At 42.0% G+C, this 22962-nt stretch overlaps 1 protein-coding gene and 1 non-coding gene across 3 annotated transcripts in view; one reads left to right on the forward strand and one right to left on the reverse strand.

Moving 5' to 3' along the window:
* Positions 1-22962, reverse strand: part of FHIP1A (FHF complex subunit HOOK interacting protein 1A) — a 297133-nt gene that overhangs the window by 259185 nt on the left and 14986 nt on the right. The gene's annotated exons all lie outside the window — the stretch shown is intronic.
* Positions 11015-11119, forward strand: LOC120871678. Its single transcript, XR_005723101.1, has one exon. It is a non-coding gene; the product is annotated as a U6 spliceosomal RNA (small nuclear RNA).

A 22962-nucleotide genomic window follows, 5' to 3' on the forward strand; every position in this document is an offset into this window, starting at 1 on the left:
CAAAATGAGAGAGGCGGCAATGAGACCACGATTCGTGGCTTTTTGGGGCCCATTCCAGAGTCCCTAATGGGCCCACTGGCGTCACAGAGATGGGTTGTTAACTCCTGCATCTTTAAGTCTTTTTCTATTTTATTTAATTTGGGAGGGCTTCTGTTCTTTGCAACCAATAAACCCTGACTAAAACAGCAAGTATCTGCTTTCTGGAGCCACACGGTAACCAGGAGACACAACACTGTCTGCTGTACCCGGGGGATACCGAGTCTCCCTCCACCGACTGCAGAGCACAACGCGGGCTCCCGCTGCCTGTCATTCTGTCAGCATGCCACACAAACGGAACCAGGCCGTACTGCTGAACATCAGGGCGGTCAAATGCTATATGTGATCAAATGCTCCAAATAATTAAAATGGCAAAATCTAGAAGTAAACCTACAGTGTACTCAATGAAAACTTGAAATTGTGGAACAACTGGAAAAGGAGGAGAATGTTAACTTGTCTTACAATGTGGAACAAGAGGACAAACGGTGCAAGATTTGGAAGAAAAAGAACAAATCAATGTGTTTTGTACCCCCACTGAGTTTTTCAATCAGCCTGAAAAATTAGAAAGCCGTGCAAAAATTCTCTTTTCATGACATGAATAAAGCTGATTTACTTAGAAAAGAGTACAGAATGCCATTGTCTAGATTAATCGGAACCAAACAAGAAAAAAAAAAGTCTTTGAAGTTCAAGAAATAGAAGGAAATTCTTTCAAGCATTTCCTGGCTGGATAACCAGAGTCAAACCGTAACATGAAAATCTTAAGCCCATATGAGACCTTGAAAAATGAATACAGATATTTTCCAACTTAGAATTGTTCAACTTAAGATTTTTATACCTTATGATGAGGTGAAAGCCATACATGCATTCAGTAGAAATGGTACATGGAATTCTGAATTTTTACCTTGTCCCATGCTGGTGATAGGCAGTACATACACTCTCGCAATGCTGGGCAGCTCCTAGTCAAGCACAAAAGTGTAAACAACCAATATACTTACTACCATTCACACCCATCAATCAGTTTGTTTTTCACTATCAATACAGTATTTGTCGGGGGAGTGTGCAATTTCCTCGGTTCTGTCTCACTGCAGCAAAAATTTGAAGCGACAGATGGACCCAGTGTTACAGCTCAGTTTTATCTGGCAAGCAAAGGAAAATACATCCTCAAGGCATGAGGGCAGGTCGACCCAAAAGACGTGAAGAGAAGAGAGCCAGAGGCTCAATTTTATTTCCTCTTTTTATAAGTTTTTTTTTTTCTCCTCCCCCTGAGCCTGCCCTATGTAAACTGGGCTAGCCAGGAGGCTGTTTGCTTCATCTGAGGTCCTCACTCTGGTCCACAGACCTTTCTTTGTTCTATCTTCATGGGCTTTTCCCTTCTTTGTCTTTTAGCCACCGCCATGATGGACTCCTTTTTCCTATTCTAACTACCTAACACATTCAATACATTACCTGAGATATTATTACCTTTGTTATAAAATAGGCTTCGTGTTAGATGATTCTTCCCAATATAGGCTAATATAAGCGTTCTGAACACATTTAAGGTAGGCTGGGCTAAGCTATGATGTTCAGTAAGTGCAGTGTATTAAATGCATTTTCAACTCAGAATATTTTGAACTTACAATGGGCTTACTGGGATGTAACCCTATCATAAGTTAAGGAAGATCTGTACTGTGCAACTGACCAGGGAAGAGAAGGGCCACCATGTGAAGGGTAAAGGGACACAGTGTATATGTTCCCATGATTACCAGCCAGACTTCTCTTTCCTAGACTTTCTGATTTCACAGACCAGGAAAATTACATACACACACACACACACACAATGCCAACTCAACTGTCAATTATATATATGTGCGTGCGTGCTAAGTCACTTCAGTCATGTCCGACTCTGTGACCCCATGGACTGTAGCCCACCCACAAGGCTCCTCTATCCATGGAATTCTCCAGGCAAGAATACTGGAGTGGGTTGCCATGCCTTCTCCAGGAGGTCTTCCCAAACCAGGGATCAAACCTGTATTTCCAGCATTGGCAGGTGGGTTCTTTACCACCAGCACCACCTGGGAAGCCCCCCACCAATTACCTATATTTCTAAATAAATATAATTTGAGGCCATTACTATCACTAGGTATTACTACCATTATTTAATTATTTAGAAGACATTTTTATGCCAAAAAAAGTAGGAAGGATTTGATCTCAGCATTTCTAAAGCCCTTGAGAACATCATCACAGGCAGGACAATACACTTATCAAGTTTGTTTCAGTTTTGTTCAGGTGTTGCTTTAGCTTTGATTTTTAATCATTCCCTAATCCCCAGGATCCCCCAACTCCATTATTCCATTAGTCCTTACCTCAAAAAGGTGATCATAAAGTAGGGAAAGCAGTAAATACGCAAATGGAACACAAGGATAATGCAGCATTTGGGAGCCAAAACACGACAGAAATGGCTTCACATACAGAAGGGCTGAAAAGCTTCCCTGGAGGGTTAAGGAAGACAGGTGTGGACACATGCAGGAGGAGGAAAGCTGAGCATGTGATGGACACAGCTCAGAATGAACAGAGGGATATTAAAGCAAGAAGGGGAACGGTGCAGGAGATGCCAAGGAAGAGGCCTCAGCAGAGGAGAGAACTGACAAGGGGCACTCTTGTGATCTGGAACTGGGAAGCTCTAGGGCAGTTCACTGGATGCCAGGCTGCAGAGCTGGGACTCTGTTCAGAAGCAGCAAATAATCTCCAATGGAACTAGCATGACAAAGGAAGCATATCAGCAATATTAACGCAGCAGAATCTATGAGTTTAGCATTAAGATTTGGTAACTTTAGTAATTTCCTGAGCAGTTAAGCAATTACCGCTAGTTCTGGCCCATACTCTTGCCTGGAAAATCCCATGAATGGAGGAGCCTGGAGGGCTGCAGTCCATGGGGTCGCTAAGAGTCGGATGCGACTGAGCATCTTCACTTTCACTTTTCACTTTCATGCGTTGGAGAAGGAAATGGCAACCCACTCCAGTGTTCTTGCCTGGAGAATCCCAGGGACGGGGGAGCCTGGTGGGCTGCCGTCTATGGGGTCACACAGAGTTGGACACGACTGAAGCAACTCAGCAGCAGCAGCTAGTTCTGGCCCAAAAGGTTCTCTTTGAGAAAATCCTGGCCCACCGACCCTCTATGAAATGCACTGCCACTGTTTCTGCACCTACAGCCTTGGGGGCAGTGGCTGTCTTAATACCCCTGCTGCTGCTGCTGCTGCTGCTGCTAAGTCACTTCAGTCGTGTCTGACTCTGTGCGACCCTAGAGACGGCAGCCCACCCCTGAAAATCACTTAATTTGCTTTGTCTCAGGTATGGCTGCCAACTCCTCTAGGGTTTTGCTCTTGGTAACATGAAAGTATTCATTGGTGGAAATAAGAAAATGAAAGAGTGCTATTTTAGAAGAGAATCCTAAGTGATCAATTAATAGAAATGTCCACTACATAATTGAAGATTCACTCATTTATTCAACAGCATTTATTGAGGCCCTATTTGGCAACCAACGAAGTGCCAGACAACCAAAAAAAGGATAAAGGTCCCTGCCCCTGTGAAGCTTACAATCAAGGAGAGATACAGACACAAACAACAAACATAATAAATACAATATCTGCAAGCATGTTAAAAGTGTTTGGGGAAAAAAAGATGTACGAGAAAAAGAAAAGAAAAAGCTAAAGAAGAAAAAAACTCAAATACTAATTGAAACTAAGAGACAGGACGAGTTCCCTAAGAGAGCAGACTATCCGGTTAATGCCCTTTTCACTTCTAAAATTCTACTACTCCAGATCAAGGAATCTGACACATACAAACTCAACCTTCTTGTTTACACAGAAGGTAAGATCAAAGCAACACAGAATTGTTGTGGCTTAAATAACAGAGACCCATCATCAGGGAACTGTCCTCTAACACGTGAGGAAATGGAGCCCCATAGCATTTAACTAAGGGGGAGGGTGCAGAATGGAAGTTCCAGAACTCTCTAGCTTCTTGTAACTTTTAATAGCAGAAGCCACTTCAGCCACTTCAAAAGTACTTCAAACCCTATTGGAGGCAAGGAAAAACACTTTTATTACATAAATAAATATTAATATAATATTATGTAAGTATATAATATTTTACAGAATATAGTTATGTCTATAATATTTATATATTATATAATTATATATATAAAGCTAATATAATAATATTATTAGCTATATAATAGCAATAACAAAAATAGCGAACACTTAAGCGAGCACTTACTTGTGCCAGACACTCTTCTAGATCCTTGTCATGAACAATAAACTATTTTAATCCTCACAACAACCCTGTGAGACAGTCAAGAGTCCACAGTGAGTAGCTTAACACCATGCCACCCCTTCAATTACTTATGCATACCTTCATAGAGCATAATTCTTACCACTAATTAGAAAATTGACATCTAGATTTTCCACTGGGGCTTGGCAGAATTAGATTATATTTGTATGTCACAATGCAACTATTTAAGCTTCATTTGAAGTAAATGTGCTTTAGAAGTAAAGGGAATTTAAAATATAATATAATATATATATTATATAATATATACTATATAAGATAATCAGTATTATGCTGAGAAACTGGTATTTCGGTAATTCAAAACAAGGGTCCTCAACAATATGTTTTAATTAAATACTACTTCAAAGAAATTACTTCAAGACCTTAAGCAAAGTTTTTAAGAAATGAAATTCTGGTTTTCCTGTTTTTGTTTCACTTAAACAAACCTTATGCTTTGGTTTTTCAGAGAAAGGGAAGGGAGAGAGAAATACAATGGAAAAAAGTTCTTTCCCTTAGTATTTTTCTAAGCATCTGATGTTTAAAATTTTAGATTAGATTTTAGAAAAATTAGAATCATGATGCTTACCAACAATATATGATAACCTGGTAACAGAATATAACACATTTTTAAATTTTTAAAAAATAAAATTTCCCTTCCTCAATACAAATACAGATTTTGCAAATTCAATTATAAAATAAAATGTTACGCTGTATCCAAAGCTGATGATCTTTTTGCCTTCAGTTTAGTAAGTTCATTTTCATCTTAATGGACTTCCTTATTAGAGTTTTTACTATATGTTACATACTATTACAATTCACCACATGGATCTGTCTACATTTTCTGGTTGTACTGGAATTTAATCATAAAGAATAACAGCTGAATACATGGATCATTGGCTACAGGTCACAACCATTTTAGAGGTAATGTAATCTGCATAGCACAGTAGGTACGTCTATACCATCTGTCTGCATAGATCTCTCAGAGCAACTTCTAATCCTTTACTGATAAAACTGTCCCTCTCCTAACTCATCTTTTTCCTATGAGAGAAGAGAACTGGTCTTTCTTACTGGAGAGCAAGGTAAGGGAGATGCCAGGCTCTCAACTTTGATACATCAGGGTATTCAGATAAGACACAAAGAGGAAAACAGCACATGTTGGTTCCTAAATTCAACATTCTTTTCTCATACTCGAGTGAGTGAGTGACAGTCACTCAGTCATGTCCGAGTCTTTGCAACCCCATGGACTGTAGCCCTCCAGGCTTCTCTGTCCATGGAGTTCTCCAGGCAATACTGGAGTGGATTGCCATTTCCTTTCTCACACTTAGAAGGATCCTATTTCATTGCGCCATATTTTCAAACACACAATCCCTTTGATCTTCAGTGTATTTCAGAACTTCCACCTGAAACACTACGTATTTCTTTCTCCTTATCTTTACCACCACGGAGGGCCCAACATGAAGCTATTTTTGAATGGTCTAGTAATGGCTATTATTTGAGTGCCAGATGGTGCAAGACACTGGGACAACACTGTAAAGAAAATAAACAAGAGTAGCAGCATCCTTGTCTTCAAACAGCTTTTAAAACCAGTAGGGTTAGATAAGTATACCACTTGTGGCCAGCACTGTAGCCACAAGGTATAAGGAGAGCCTGAATTAAGGTGTCATAGACATTTAAGGGGGAGGAGGGACTCTGAGCTTTGCTGCAGCCAACATGTAGAGGGAAACATGATCTCTTATAAGATTCAGTGTCCCCGGGGTAAAAATAAACCAGCTGCTCAGGGAAAGAACAACTATTTTTGCTACTGAGATTAGAAAGCAATTCAACCTATGGTTACTGAGAGAGGATTCTGTTCAATGTAATAAAAATCCTAAGGATATATTTTTACAACAAATAAGGGTAAGTTTGAAGAGGGCTGAGAAACTCTAATGAAAACTAAGAAATCTAACACTGATGTATCACAGAAGAGCAGGTTCAGCTCAACTATGACTGCAAACTCCACACCAGCAAAAGATCCTGAAACATGACTGACACATTGAGAATACTGCATTTCTCTGGGGGGAGTGAGTGCCTGCATGCTAAGTCGCTTCAGTTGTGTCCGATTCTGTGTGACCCCATAGACTGCAGCCTGCCAGGCTCCTCTGTCCATGGGGATTCTCCAAAAAAGAACACTCCAGTGGGTTCCCACGCCCTCCTCCAGAGACTCTTCCCGACCCAGGGATTGAACCTACATCTCTTACACCTCCTGCGCAGATTCTCTACCACCAGCCCCACCTGGACATGGGGTCTAAATATGTAAAAACCACTGTGTTATTTAACTGAATTCATTTATCCTTACGCAAACAGAATCACAAAGATATTCTGATGTCAACATTTGACATGTAAATAAAAAGGAGGTCATCAGCTGAAACAGATAAAAGTGACATATCTTAGAATCACTATTTTAAAAGACAAACTTTCTAAAAATATCTCATTTGATACTCACTTAATTCTACAAAGCTTTTTGTACCACTTCTTCCCAGGTGGTGTAAGTGGCAAAAAATCTGCCTGCTAATGCAGGAGATGTAAGAGATGCAGATTGCATCCCTGGGTCAGGAAGACCCCCTGGAGTAGGAAACGGCAACTCACTCCAGCATTCTTGCCTGAAGAATCCCATAGACAGAGGAGCCTGGCTGGCTACACTCCATAGGGTCACAAAGAATCAGACACGACTGACAACTCAGCACAAAGTTTTCAGTTCAGTCGCTCCGTCATGTCCGACCCTTTGGGAAGCCATGGATGCCAGGCCTCCCTGTCCATCACCAGCTCCTGCAGCCCACTCAAACCCATGTCCACTGAGTCGGTGATGCCGTCCGAACCATCTCATCCTCTGTCGTCCCCTTCTCCTCCTGCTTCCAATCTTGCCCAGCATCAAGTCTTTTCCAATGAGTCAGTTCTTCCCATCAGGAGGCCAAAGTATTGGAGTTTCAGCTTCAGCTTCCAATGAACATTCAGGACTGATTTCCTTTAGGATGGACTGGTTGGATCTCCTTGCAGTCCAAGGGACTCTCAAGAGTCTTCTCCAACACCACAGTTCAAAAGCATCAATTCTTTGGCTCTCAGCTTTCTTTACAGTCCAACTCTCACATCCATACATGACTACTAGAAAAATCATAGCTTTGACTAGATAGACCTTTGTTGGCAAAGTAATGTCTCTGCTTTATAACATGTTGTCTAGGTTGGTCATAGCTTTTCTTCCAACAGGTAAGCACCTTTTAATTTCATGGCTGCTGTAACCATCTGCAGTGATTTGGGAGCCCAAAAAAATAAAAGCTCTCACTGCTTCCAGTGTTTGCCCATCTATTTGCCATGAAGTGATGGGACTGGATGCCATGATCTTAATTTTCTGAATGTTGAATTTCAAGCCAACCTTTTCACCCTCCTCTTTCACTTTCATCAAGAGGCTCTTTAGTTCTTTGCTTTCTGCCAAAGGGTGGTGTCATCTGTGTATCTGAAGTTACAGATACTTCTCCCAGCAATCTTGATTCCACCTTGTGCTTCATCTAGCCCAGCATTCCACATGATATACTCTGCATATAAGTTAATAAGCAGGGTGACAATATACAAACTTGACATACTCCTTTCCCAATTTGGAACCAGTTTGTTGTTCCACGTCTAGTTCTAACTGTTGCTTTTTAAATTGCATACAGATTTCTCAGGAGGCAGGTAAGGTTTTTCCACAGTTCATCGTGATCTACACAGTCAAAGACTTTGGCATAGTCAATAAAGCGGAAATAGATGTTTTTCTGGAACTCTCTTGCTTTTTCTATGATCCAAGGGATGTTGGCAATTTCATCTCTGGTTCCTCTGCCTTTTCTAAATCCAGCTTGAACATCTGGAAGTTATCGGTTCATGTACTGTTATAGTCTGGCTTGGAGAATTTTGAGCATTACTTTACTAGCGGGTGACATGAGTGCAATTGTTCAGTAGTTTGAGCCTTCTTTGGCATTGCCTTTCTTTGGGATTGGAGTGAAAACTGACCTTTTCCAGTCCTGTGGTCACTGCTGAGTCTTCCAAATTTGCTGGCATATTGAGGCTAGCACTTTCACAGCATCATCTTTTAGAATTTGAAATAGCTCAACTGGAATTCCATCACCTCCACTAGCTTTGTTTGTAGTGATGCTTCCTAAGGCCCACTTCACTTCACATTCTAGGATGTCTGGCTCTAGGCTGGTGATCACACCATTGTGATTATCTGGGTCATGAAGATCTTTTTTATAGAGTTCTTCTGTGTATTCTTGCCACCTCTTCTTCATAACTTTTGCTTCTGTTAGGTCCATACCATTTCTGTCCTTTATTGAGGCCATCTTTGCATGAAATGTTCCCTTGATATCTCTAATTTTCTTGAAGACATCTCTAGTCTTTCCCATTCTATTGTTTTCTTCTATTTCTTTGCACTGATCACTGAGGAAGGCTTTCTTATGTCTCCTTGCTAATTCTTTTGAACTCTGCATTCAAATGGGTATATCTTGCCTTTTCTCCTTTGCCTTTCACTTCTCATTTTCTGTACCACTTAAATTTATCTCAGCATAGGTTCATAGCTTTCCCATTTTATAAGAAAGGACAGGGTTGTTTGAGGTAAGGACGAGACTTTGTCAAGTTTAAAATTGGTGTGTGGGGTAGAGTGGGGCGGTGAATTTCTGCTGGAGGCTACACAGGGCAAATTTAATAATCACAGATACCTCTTAATTATCTGGCTTTTTTAATTTAAAAGACTTTTGTTATAAAGGATTAATGATTGAATGCAAAAGTTTCCTTCTATAAAAGAAAAGAAAAGACCTTTCTTTAGAGGACAGAATTCAGGAATGATTGGCAGAAAGAAGTCAATTCTTTTCACCCACCCAGTGACCTGCTCATTGCTCAACAGTGAACAATATCCAGTCTTCTGAGGCAGGATTTGCACACATTGATTGGAAATAAAAGTGTTACTAGATCATGTCAGCTCAAATTTCAACAATTAGTCCCAAGCCATTAATAACATCAACTCCAAGTTTCCAAATGAAACAACTATTACAACTTATGAAAGACTGACCAAAACTGCCAACAATTTTACAAAGACTCATTCACCTGGAAATGAATACCTCATCAAGAGGCAGAGTCGAGGGTCAGTGTGCAAACATTTACACATGAACTTGGCTCCTGTTGTTACATCATTTTTCATTTAGTTTTGTCAGGCAGTCCAGTTCAGTTGAGTCGCTCAGTCGTGTCCGACTCTTTGCGACCCCATGAATCGCAGCACGCCAGGCCTCCCTGTCCATCACCAACTCCCGGAGTTCACTCAGACTCGCGTCCATCGAGTCAGGGATGCCGTCCAGCCATCTCATCCTCTGTTGTCCCCTTCTCCTCCTGCCCCCAATCCCTCCCAGCATCAGAGTCTTTTCCAATGAGTCAACTCTTCGCATCAGGTGGCCAAAGTACTGGAGTTTCAGCTTCAGCATCATTCCTTCCAAAGAAATCCCAGGGTTGATCTCCTTCAGAAAGGACTGGTTGGACTCCTTGCAGTCCAAGGGACTCTCAAGAGTCTTCTCCAACACCACAGTTCAAAAGCATCAATTCTTTGGTGCTCAGCCTTCTTCACAGTCCAACTCTCACATCCATACATGACCACAGGAAAAACCATAGCCTTGACTAGATAGACTTTGTTGGCAAAGTAATGTCTCTGCTTTTGAATATGCTATCTAGGTTGGTCATTAAGAATAGGGAAAAGGAGCCCAAAATGGTGGTGGCTAAAAGACAAGGGAAAAGCCCGCGAAAATAGAACAAAGGAAGGTCAAAGAAAGGTCCGAGGACTGGAGTGAGGACTTCAGGTAGCGCAGCACTCCTGGCTGAGCCCAATTTGCAGAGGGCAGGCCCAGGGGGAAGAAAACACATAAAAGGAGGAGCCAAGCGCTCTTGCTCTCTCTCTCCCCACCCCTTCACCCCTCACCTCCCGCCACGCTCCTCCACTCTCTTCTCTTCTTCGAGGATGGATTCTCCTGCTATCTTCTAAATAAAACAGAACTGTAACACTGATTTGTCTAAGAGCTATGACACGGTTTTTTCAAGACCTGAGAGAGCTGTGACGCGCCAAGGGCTTTAATGTCCCAAATGGCTCCAAATCACCACTGTGACGAGACAAAGAACCAAGGAGCATACACTAGCCTGACAGTTTTATTGTCTGCGACCAAATGTATCATTTGCCTAAAAAAACTATCAATTAAGACAAAGTTCATAGAAAACAAAGAACATATAAATTTAAAATGTGCTGAGTCTTTGTATTTATGTACTCACCTATAACGTCCTCCTCATTCATATAGTGAACAGCATAGTTGCACTATCTATCTAGTCCTCATCTCATTCTTCCCAGGTGGTGCTAGTGATAAAGAATCCACCTGCCCATGCATGAGATGGAAGAGACGCAGACTGGATCCCTGGTTCAGGAAGATCCCCTGGAGGAGGGCATGGCAACCCACTCCAGTGTTCTTGCCTGGAGAATCCCATGGACAGAGGAGCCTGGCGGGTACAGTTCATAGGGTCACACAGAGTTGGGCACGATTAAAGCAACTTAGCATGGCATGCACATCTCAGTCTACAAAGAATCTGAGATGGTCTGAGAAATGCATGTATTACAGAAGGAAATCAAAAATCATGGCCAAGCAAAGCTCACTTGGGAAACACATACATTAAAACTGGAACAATCCAGAGAAGATTAGAATGACCCCTGCACAGGGATGCCACACAAATTTGTGAACTAATGGTATCTTTAAAGATTCATGACCAAGGAATGCTTAAAGAAGAAAATGAAGACTGTGCCTGGCATAAGAGATATTGGTATAGAACCCAGATATGGAGAGCTATTTGAGTCCTACACAGTGACTACAGCTAAGCAGGGAATCTGAGTGCTTCCTAGCAGCCAAGATGAAAAAGTAAATGTAGTCAGTTATATGATTTTCTATGAAGAACAAAATTTCCACTCCTCCAGGAAAGCAAAGCTGTTTCCAAACACTTGCTGTGAAACAGCTGCTCTAGGAGACACAGAATGACATGATGGAAAAATTTTCCAGTATCTCAAATAAGGTCACAAAGCTGTTTTTTGTTGTTTTTTTTTTTCTTTACATTGTCCCAGATTAAAACCAAATTCTACAATGCAATCAAGATCACATAGCCCAGGAGCCCAAATTTTCCCAGCAATACGGTAGATTGAGCTGAGAGTAAAAAGCTGGAAGTCCAACAGTGTAGTTTAGGAGATTATTAGCACTAAAGTGCAAGAACAAAAATTAAAATAAAGCACCAAAATTATGATGCTCCTAAGTTTCCATCCTCACCTCCTTTCTTTGTACAAGTCAGTCCCTGGCCACTGTGATCTAGCCCACAAATGGAACCACTTTTCACTTTCACTTTCTATTACCACTCCAACCTACACCTTCCAACCCAGAGCTAAAGTATTATCTTCATTTACTTATCTGACATTCCTACCTCAAGGTCCCACCAGTACCAACTCCACAAGTCCCAAACTAATCTTAGCTATCTGACCTCTCAAACCCATTTTTTCCCTCTGCCATCCTCAGCTCGTCATAAAAACCCTATCCTCGGGACTTCCCTGGCGGTCCAGAGGTTAGGACTCTGTGCTTCTACTGCAGAGGGCACAGGTTTGATCTCTGGTTGGGGAACAAAGATTCTGCATTCCTTATAGTGTGCCCTCCCCCGCCCCCCACAAAAAATATCCTATCCTCTTAGTCATCTGGGCTTACATCCTTGCAATCAGTTTTCTCCTTTTCCTCAACTGCCCACGTCCGATCAGTAGTCTGCCTTACTATTCTACCTGTCCACATTCTCTAATCCAGTCCCAGGCCCCCTTTTCTAGATCATATCCCCAATACCTCAGAGTCATCAGATCACATGCCTTCCTGATTCATCTCCCCTATCTCTCTCTCCACTCCACTTTCTCATATATGCTACTGCAGAAGACTAGTCCTAAGGTTGTGACTATGTCAGTCCACTTAAAAAAAAAGAAAAAAAGAAAAGAAGCCTGTAACAGGTTCCCTCCGCTTACCTGAGGCAAATCTGTCTACCTAAGCCCCCATGGCCCTTTCTCTTACAGAGCTCCTGCTCCAGCCAGTCTACAGGCCCTTAAGTCTAGCCACTCCTGCTGTAAGCTGGATCTTCCCTTTTGTTCATGGCTGTACACCCATGAGACGCTGTTCCCTTCACATCTGCATATTTAAGGATCAAGCTGAAATGTCCCCTCGCTCAGGAAGCCTTCTGTACTTCTCTCTGTGAGAAGTAACACTTCCTCCTCTCCGTCCTCCTGCACTCGTCTAGAGCTCTTAGCCCAGAGAGGAATTAGCACATCCTATCCTCGGTCCCTCCCTGTCTAGCCTATGCTTGGGGCTGCTCCACAATCGCCATCCCAAACACACATCTGGTTCGGGCAGCTCCCTGTCGCCCCTCAGGTTTCACATCCCTCCAGTCACCCACAGCGTTTTGCTCCTACCTGAGTCACTGCACATATTGATTCTACTGTAGTTCACTGTTTACGCATCTGCCTCCTCCAGGGCAAGGATCAAATCTTATTTATCTCTGCAATCTAACGTAGCCAGCTATCCACACACCATCTGAGCTCCACTCCCTGCAGAACAAGTCTTCTCTTGCTTATTTATTGTGTGTCTCTCCCACTAGAACGTACTAAATGAGAACACAGAGTTCGCTTGCGTTAATCTCATCTTTCTTCCCAGCATCTACAACAGTGTCAGGCACAGACTAGGTGATCCAAAGCTAAGCATGAATTGATAAACAGCTGAATGATCCCAAGTGTCTAGGCCAGTCCTAGAACACCACAGTGACCCTCCCCCAAAGACTGTTGCACGAATTTTGTCTTGTATATAAAAGTTATTATTAAACATATTTTACAAGCTCTGACAGTTGGGTGATCTCGATATCCTAATCTGGCTCCTAGCATGGTGCTTTATAGGAAACCCATCAGCTCAGGTGGTAAAGAATCCATCTGCAATGCAGGAGATCTGGGTTTGATCCCTGGGTCGGGAAGATCCCCTGGAGAAGGGAATGGATACACACGCTAGTATTCTTGCCTGGAGAACTCCATGGACAAAGGAGCCTGGCGGGCTACAGTCCATGGGGTCACAAACAGTCGGACACAACCTGAGCAACACACACGGTGCTTTACACATATGAAGTCCTCGGTAGATTTCTGAACAAATGATTTAATAAATTAATACATTACTTGAGCTTTTATGTTCTAAATCTGAATTTGTTTCCTCTTGTTAATAGAGGAGAATCCGGGGACTTCCCTGGTGATCCAGTGGTTAAGTCTCTGTGCTTCCAATGCAGGGGGCACAGGTTCGATCCCTGGTCAAAGAACTAAGATTCCACATGCTGTGTGGTGTAACCAAAAAATAAATAAATAAAATACAACTCACTTTATTTCTTTTGACACAGGATGCCAGGGGAAAGACAGCACTGCAGAGGAAAGATCACCAGCGCTCTGTCAGAATGGTCTGGGCTGGGGTCCTGGCTCTGTTTCTGTTCACTTCTGTGACTCTGAGCATGCTGTTGAACCTCTCTTCACTTCAGCTTCCTCCTTAAAAGGCCAGGAGGACCTCTCATGCAAAGCAGTCTATTCACTTCATAGCTAAATGAACAGCCTGTCCTAAGTCCTCTATTACCCCTTCCTTATCAGTCTTAAATGGTTCTAACTCATGTTAGAAAATCTTAATATATGTTCACTGAGCTTGAGTGGGTCATTATTTAAAACAGTACAGGCTTTGTTCGTATGTAGGTGCTCAGTTGCTCAGTTGTGTCTGACTCTTTGTGACCCCATAGACTGTAGCCCAGAAGGCTCCTCTGTCCATGGAATTCTCCAGGCAAGAATACTAGAGTGGGTTGCCATTTCCTCCTCCAGGGCCTCTTCCCAACCCACAGATAAAACCCATGTCTCCTGCATTGGCAGGTGAATTCTTTACCTCTGAGCCACTGGGGAGGCCATAGGGGGTTTTCATTACAAGGTATTAATTCTCCATCAATTTTTCATACTCTTACAGTCCTTCAGCACTCATCCTGCGAGCACAGGTGACTTGAGCACATGACTGCCATCATTCCTAAGACTTCCTAGAGCCACGGCATCATAATGTCCCAGAACGGCACTACCTCACCAGAAGGGCAATTCTCTTTCCCACACAGGAAACAGCACAGCAATCAGATAAGTGATGAGAACAAGAACTGTACCCATTAAACACAGTACACAGTACCATGACCCCAGTTTAAGGGGGGATGATTTAGTTTAAAAATAATAATAAAGAGCTTAATGCTAATGTAAGTGCATCTCAAATCAAAATGCACTCAAATCCCTCTGGGGACAGTTCTGTTGGGAGGTGGGGAGTGGGTGGCCAGCACTCCTACAAATGAATATCACTGGTCAGGTATGAGGTTATGACTCAGTCAAGATGGGGTTCACTGAGATTCACTCAGACAGGCCGAGAACACAGTGAGTCATCTGTACGACCATTAAATGTTCTTTTTCTAAGATCCTCATTTAATAAAAAGCAATGAACTGCCACAGAAGACAGTTAGCATAGAATCACCCTTTAAAAGACCAAATTCAAAAGAGGATTCTCTAACAAATCTTGATACTATTCCTAGGCAAAGAAAATATTTGCATTGGAGGCACAAAACTCTATTTGCATAAATAAATGCTGCCAACACAGAAGCAATATGAAAACGTAAGCCCTTACTGGCAAGTAGTAAACCCAACAAAATGCAGATGAAAGCCAAATCTCTGGTGTTCAGGGGAAAACAAGAACACTTGAGAATAAAAGGTCAATAGAACTTTTGTTCCCAGCTGCGTAGCTAAGGCTTGCCACCTTGTGAGCTTGCAGAGCTGTTCACTCTTCTGAGAGCACCTATACCACACTGAGTTGACTGCATTTTCTCAAAAGTGAACAATTAAGAAACACAGCGCTCATGGTGACCCAACTGGAGCTATGGTAAATGTCCCTCTTTAAGATAATCTTTCACAGCTGCAGTTATCAGTTCAGCACCTCCAAAAGCCTTCCCAGAGACTCAAATCGCAGACATGTTATTTTAGCTCAGCTACTCCCACTTAAAAGTCCACGCTGATTTAAAGCGTTAGAGAAAGTACACAAAGCTGCTTCCTTCCCAAATCAGGAAGTAAAGGGGCAATGAGTACACGTGCGCTCAGTCACTCCGTCATGCCCGACTGTTTTGCAATCCTGTGGACTGTAGCCTGCCAGGCTCCTCTGTCCATGGGATTTCCCAGGCAAGAATACTGCAGTGGGTTGTCATTTCCTCCTCTGGGGGATCTTCCTGACCTAGAGATTGAACTTAAGTCTCCTGAAAATCGTTAAGTGATAGTGGCTAAGGTCTTCCCCAGTGGCTCAGTGGTAAAGAATCTGCCTGCAACACTGGACATGTAGGTTTGATCCCTGCATCAGGAAGATCCCCTAGAGGAGGGCATGGCAACCAACTCCAGTATTCTTGCTTGGAAAATTCTATCGTCAGAGAAGCCTGGCAAGCTACAGTCCATGGGGTCACAAAGAGTCAGACACGACTGAAGCAACTAAGCATGCATGCACGCACAGTGGCTAAAAAGATAAATTAACAAAAATATTGAATAATCTTGAATAGCAGAAGTTGGCAAGAACCCCTGATACTTTTCAGTGGAAGAATGTGGTCACAGTTCTGAGACATTTCACACTAACAGGGACTTTTCCTAAACAGAGAACTCAACATCTAAGGAATTTTAAAAACTTGATAATATTTCATTCAATTCCCTATTATAATACTTACTGGTATAAAACAAAAAATTGCAAGACGTATTTTGCCCACGGAGGATGGGAGGCACCAGGATGAAGCGAACGACTTGAAAGTAAAATATATTCCCCTTCCTCACTGCCAGAAGCAAAAGTGAGACATCCGCAGAGCATCAAGAGCAACTTCATTAGAGTTAACAAGAACACCAAAGTCCACACGTCTACGGGAATATTAGTCCCTTCAAAGACTACATGCTCATCACAAAAATGCCTGCCAATGCTCAAGAAGTCTTAGCAGTAACTCTTAAGGCTGCCTTTACGTATACAACACCTTTTTGAAAACTTCAACTGTGACAAATCTGGGTCTTTGAAAGTGGAAGTTGAAATCTGTGAGCTGGAAATACATTTAAAAAATGAAGGGAACCACTGAGCTGGATATTATTTTTAATCAAAAGAACAAGTGCTTTTTTTTAGGTGGCTTGGAAACTACTTCCAAAACAATTCTTTAAAACTATTCCAAATTCCCCTTCTAAGAGCAGCAGCTATGGGATAAGCAGGCAACCTCCCTAGATGACTTCTTTGAAGAGCATGTTTCGCTTTTCAGGATGTCTTTAGTATTGGGATTGTACGTTTACTTAATTAGGTAACAGCTATCTCTGATTCCATTTTTTCACGTTATTCATTCATTCAACAAATATTTATAGTGCTTCTAAGTATCTGCCAAGTACTGTGCTAAGTCCCAGGAAGGTAATGGTGAGCAGGCCTCTCTACCTGCCTCATGAAGACAATTTACAGAAGCACACAAATTATAACCAGTAAGTCAATCCAATGGGAGAAAAAAAAAAAAAAGATACAGGGTGATGCAAAAACCTATTAAAAATTACTAAAGAAGACAATGAGATGATACAAACAAACTTTAACACTTCATGAAGTGGACGGTCTCCTTGTGGAAACTGTAAAATGGGGCAGAAGACTAGAAGCTTTCACAGGATAAAGAATAAAGAACAGGGAAGAGAGAAAATATCGGCGACACCTCGGGCCACGCATTCACCCTTGTCTGGAGCGGGAAGTCTCAGCGCTGACCTGGCACCTGCGGACTGACGGACTAGTTACACTCCCTGGGTTCCTAGTCAAGCAGAGCAGTTGCAGGGACACTTTGTTGTTGTTGTTCAGTTGCTAGTCATGTGCGACCCTTTGTGACCCCTGGACTGCGCCACGCCAGGCCTCTTTGTCCTTCACTGTCTCCTAGCGTTGGCTCAAACTCATGTTGACTGAGTCAGTGATGTCGTCCAACCATCTCATCCTCTGTTGTCCCCTCCTCTTCCTGCCCTCAATCTTTCCCAGCATCAGGGTCTTTTCCAATGAGTTGATTCTTCGCATCAGCTGGCCAATGTACTGGAGCTTCAGCTTTAGCATCAGCCCTTCCAATGAATATTCAGGATCGATTTCCTTTAGGATTGACTGGTTTGATCTTCTTGCTGTCAAGAGTCTTCTCCAGCACCACAATTAGAAAGCATCAATTCTTCAGCGCTCAGCCTTCTTTCTGGTTCAGCTCTCACATCCATACATGACTACTGAGAACACCATAGCTTTGACTACACGGACCTTTGTTGGCAAAGTGACATCTCTGCTTTTTAATATGCTGTCTAGGTTTGTCATAGCTTTTCTTCCAAGGAGCAAGGGACACTGGAATCATCTAAGTGTCAGTTTGCAGACGGAGCACCTGGGCAGGGGCAGCTCCATCAGGGGGCTAGGAAGTTATTTTAACAAGCCTGTAACAGTGAGACCCAGCTGGTGGAAAGAGGCTTCCTAAGGAGATTAGTGTTTTGTTTTTTGTTTTGGCTGTGCCAGTCCTTTTTGTTGCTGGGTATAGGCTTTTTCTAGTTGCAGCAAGAAGGGGGCTATTCTCCCGTTGTGGTGCTCAGGCTTCCCATTTCAGTGACTTCTCTTCTTGCAGAGCACAGGCTCCAGGAGTTCAGGATTCAGGAGTCATGGTACACAGGCTTAGCTTCACTACGGCATGTGGGAACTTTCCAGACTGGGGATTGAACCTGTGTCCCCTGCACTGGCAGGCAGATTCTTATCCACTGCACCACCATGGAGGTCCAGAGATGTCATCTGAACTGAAGATAATCAGCAGTTAACTAATTAAACAAAGAGCACTACGAGGGGAAAGGTATGGAGACTGGGTGGAGTAGAGGAGAATCATGTTTCAAGTAGCATGAACAGCATGTGCAAAGGCTCTGTGGTTTGGTTTAGTTTTTTTAAGACTATGGGCACATTAAGAAATGAAAGAAAGACTGCAGTGCTAAAGCACTCACTTCAGTTCAGTTCAGTTCAGTTGCTCAGTCGTGTCCGACTCTTTGTGACCCCATGAACTGCAGCACACCAGGCCTCCCTGTCCATCACCAACTCCCAGAGTTCACTCAGACTCACGTCCATCAAGTCGGTGATGCCATCCAGCCATCTCATCCTGGGTCGTCCCCTTCTCCTCCTGCCCCCAATCCCTCCCAGCATCAGAGTCTTTTCCAATGAGTCAACTCTTCACATGAGGTGGCCAAAGTACTGGAGTTTCAGCTTCAGCATCATTCCTTCCAAAGAAATCCCAGGGCTGATCTCCTTCAGAATGGACTGGTTCGATCTCCTTGCAGTCCAAGGGACTCTCAAGAGTCTTCTCCAACACCACAGGTCAAAAGCAGCAATTCTTCGGCACTCAGCTTTGTTCACAGTCCAACTCTCACATCCATACATGACCACTGGAAAAACCATAGCCTTGACTAGACAGACCTTTGTTGGCAAAGTAATGTCTCTGCTTTTGAATATGCTATCTAGGTTGGTCATAACTTTTCTTCCAAGGAGTAAGCATCTTTTAATTTCATGGCTGCAATCACCATCTGCAGTGATTTTGGAACCCAAAACAATAAAGTCTGACACTGTTTCCACTGCTAAAGCACTACTTTAATACTAATGAGAATACTAGCATTGAGTGAATACTAGTGAGAATACTAGCACTGAATGAATACTAGTGAGAATACTAGCACTGAATGAATACTAGTAAGAATACTAAAGTCTAATGCCATGAGCTAAAAAAAAATTTTTAAAAGACAGTCTAGCTTTGAGATTTTGCAACTAGATTCTACACCACTCCTTGAAAATACAGTTTTCAACTTGGAAAGAAACAGATTCAATATAAAAATCACTGAAGAAAGAATATAAAACTACAGCATGTTGATAAACTGACTTCTAAAGGCTAAATGCACATTTAAAAATGCTGCTTTTGGTGACTTAAGTCACAACCCAGGCATTATTTGATTGCAGACTCTGCACATGAATTTCTGTTTTCTTCCTTAAAAAAAAATCATTAAGCAACTAAAGTATATGTGAAGTAACCTGAATCACCTAAAATACTAGTGAGAATACTAGCACTGCGTGAATACTAGTGAGAATACTAGTATTGCATGAATACTAGTGAGAATACTAGCACTGCGTGAACACTAGTGAGAATACTAGCACTGTGTGAATATTAGTGGGAATACTAGTTCTGCAAGAATACTAGTGAGAATACTAGCATCGAGAAGTATCTCAATGCTAGTGAGAGAATGGTCCAGGATGAGGCTGGCAAGGTAGTCGGCTGGACTCCACAGAGCCTGGCACACATTAAGGATCTTCACTGACCTTAAGAGTGATGAGAGGCCTCAGCTGGACTTTCAGATGGGAAGGAGGATGGGGAAGAGACACCATAAAATCAACATTATTTAATATCACCAAGGCGGGAGTAAAGAACCAGCTGGAGAGTGGACAGAAGAGAAGCAGGAAGACCAGTTAAGAAGACTCTGTAATAATCTACAAGAGAGGGAGGAGATAGCACAGATGTGAGAAAGGGGTGGATCTGAGAGGCACTGGATGTAAAAGCAGTGAAAGTTAGGATGGTATTCTGTATTTGTTATTTACTCAAAGATAATACTTTCATTATCCTTGCTGCTACTGCTACTAAGTCGCTTCAGTCATGTCCAACTCTGTGCAATCCCAGAGATGGCAGCCCACCAGGTTCCCCCGTCCCTGGGATTCTCCAGGCAAGAACACTGGAGTGGGTTGCCATTTCTTTCTCCAATGCATGAAAGTGAAAAGTGAAAATGAAGCCATTTCGTTTTGCCTAAGAATTACTTATTTGCTAATCACAGGAAATGGCAACCCATTCCAGCATTCTTGCCTGGAGAATCCTGTGAACGGAGGAGCCTGGTGGGCCACAGTCCCTGGGGTGGCAAAGAGTCGGACACAACTGAGCGACTGCACTTTCTTGCACTTTGCAAACCAAAACACATAACGCAAATGTCAGAGTTCTTTTTCAACCAGGTCCCACATATTTTCTCTCTTATATAAAGAAGAAAAATAACAAAGAGAAAAACAAGACTTAAGAAGTATTTCATTTTATGTAAAAATGTGTGTTCCTGAGTTGCACCTGGGTAATAAAAGAACCCATTCCTTATTACTGAGTAAATATTTTTCTTGCACAAAAACACACTAAAAAATGCAGAACAGATTCTCATGATACTTATCTCAATGATTTCCATACATCATTTCTCTTTTATTACAGGGTACATAAATCAGGTGATTTAACAACTTTAAAAGGAGGGAATGGCTGAGAGATTTAATAATCACCATCAAGTTTTATAATAAACCATTTAGTAAGCAACTAGAAGGCCCAAGAGGCTTGCAGTGATTTAAATATATTCTTTCTCCAATGATTTCATTGGCTCCCTGATAATTCCCTGATGGACAGGGAAGCCTGGTGTACTGCAGTGCATGGGGTCACAAAGAGTCGGAAACGACTGAGCAACTGAACTGAACTGAATGATTTCACCCACATGGAAAAGTCATTTTTATATCTATCTTACTATGATATGCTACTTCTAATCCATACCCTCCAAAAAAAGACAGCTTTCCCGTAGGCCTGGGTCAGCTACCATGTCATAGCAATGTACTGGGTCAGCCCAAAGTGCACTCAGGTTTTTCTGTGTGGTGGTGCATGCTCAGTGTCTGACTCTTTGCAACTCCATGGACTGTAGCCTGCCAGGCTCCTCTGGCAAGGATACCGGAGTGGGTTGCCATTTCCTTCTCCAGGGGATCTTCCCAACCCAGGGATCAAACCTGCATCTCCTGAGTCTCCTGCATTGCAAGCAGATTCATTACCACTGAGACACCTGGGAAGCCCTCGTAAGATGGTATAAAGTTCAAAATGTAGTCACCCTTACAAACTCCGTGAATACACAAAAAGTCAAATTTTGTACTGAATTTGCCGCTTGTTCTTGTGTTTGACGCAAACAGGCCAATCTGGGCCATACTCAGAACGAACATAAAGAGGGAATCTGGGTTTTAGTAGTCTCATACATCAACAACAAATGTACCAGCTAAAGTCTAATGCCATGAGCTAAAAAAAAAATTTTTAAGACAGTCTAACTTTAAGATTTTGCAACTAGATTCTACACCACTCCTTGAAAATACAGTTTTCAACTTGGAAAGAAACAGATTCAATATAAAAATCACTGAAGAAAGAATATAAAACTACAGCATGTTGATAAACTAACTTCTAAAGGCTAAATGCACATTTTAAAATGCTGCTTTTGGCGACTTAAGTCACCACCCAGGCATTATTTGATTGCAGACTCTGCATATGAATTTCTGTTTTCTTCCTTAAAAAAAATCATTAAGCAACTAAAGTGTATGTGAAGTAACCTGAATCACCTAAAACACAGTCTTGACAGTCACTATACTTTATAACACACTTAAGCTGAAATGGGCACACAGAAATATAACTTCTGATATGCAACAACAGCTCTTTGTGGTTGTTTTTAAATGTATGCCTTGAAATCTTTCCAGCACAGAGGTAAAGAAGAGAAATCATGAAAAATCTCATTATCTTTTACTTTTCAGGAAACACAAAGTAGATTAGAATTAAGAATTAAAATCTCAAGCCTTACAAAACTAAAAAAGTAATTCACCAAAAAATATTTATTACTATTGAGCTATGCCAGTGTACTCGATATGCCAAGTCTGCTGCTCGCCTGGACATTTTACCATCACATTAAAACACAGTTTAAAGGGGAGCCCTACAGTAAAAAGGTTGACCCTTTCGTGATCTTACCTGCTTGACAAAGGTGTCATGGTAAGTCACATGGCTCATGAGTTTCCCAAGCTGACTCTTGCCTCATGCACTCACCAGTATTTTTTTTTATGGTTTTATTTTTTTTTTTAATTTTTATTTTTACTTTATTTTACTTTACAATACTGTATTGGTTTTTCCATACATTGACACGAATCCGCCACAGGTGTACATGAGTTTCCAATCCTGAACCCCCCTCCCACCTCCCACCCCATATCATCTCTCTGGATCATCCTCGTGCACCAGCCCCAAGCATCCTGTAGCCTGTATCGAACATAGACTGGCGATTCGTTTCTTACACGATAGTATACATGTTTCAATGCCATTCTCCCACATCATCCCACCCTCTCCCTCTCCCTCAGAGTCCAAAAGTCCGTTCTATACATCTGTGTCTCTTTTGCTGTCTCACATACAGGGTTATCGTTACCATCTTTCTAAATTCCATGTCTATGTGTTAGTATACTGTATTGGTGTTTTTCTTTCTGGCTTACTTCACTCTGTATAATAGGCTCCAGTTTCATCCATCTCATTAGAACTGATTCAAATGTATTCTTTTTAATGGCTGAGTAATACTCCATTGTGTATATGTACCACAGCTTTCTTATCCATTCATCTGCTGATGGACATCTAGGTTGTTTCCATGTCCTGGCTATTATAAACAGT

The sequence above is a fragment of the Oryx dammah genome, unplaced genomic scaffold (genome assembly GCF_014754425.2).
Source record: "Oryx dammah isolate SB20612 unplaced genomic scaffold, SCBI_Odam_1.1 HiC_scaffold_12, whole genome shotgun sequence".
NCBI classification, from domain to species: Eukaryota; Metazoa; Chordata; class Mammalia; order Artiodactyla; family Bovidae; genus Oryx; species Oryx dammah.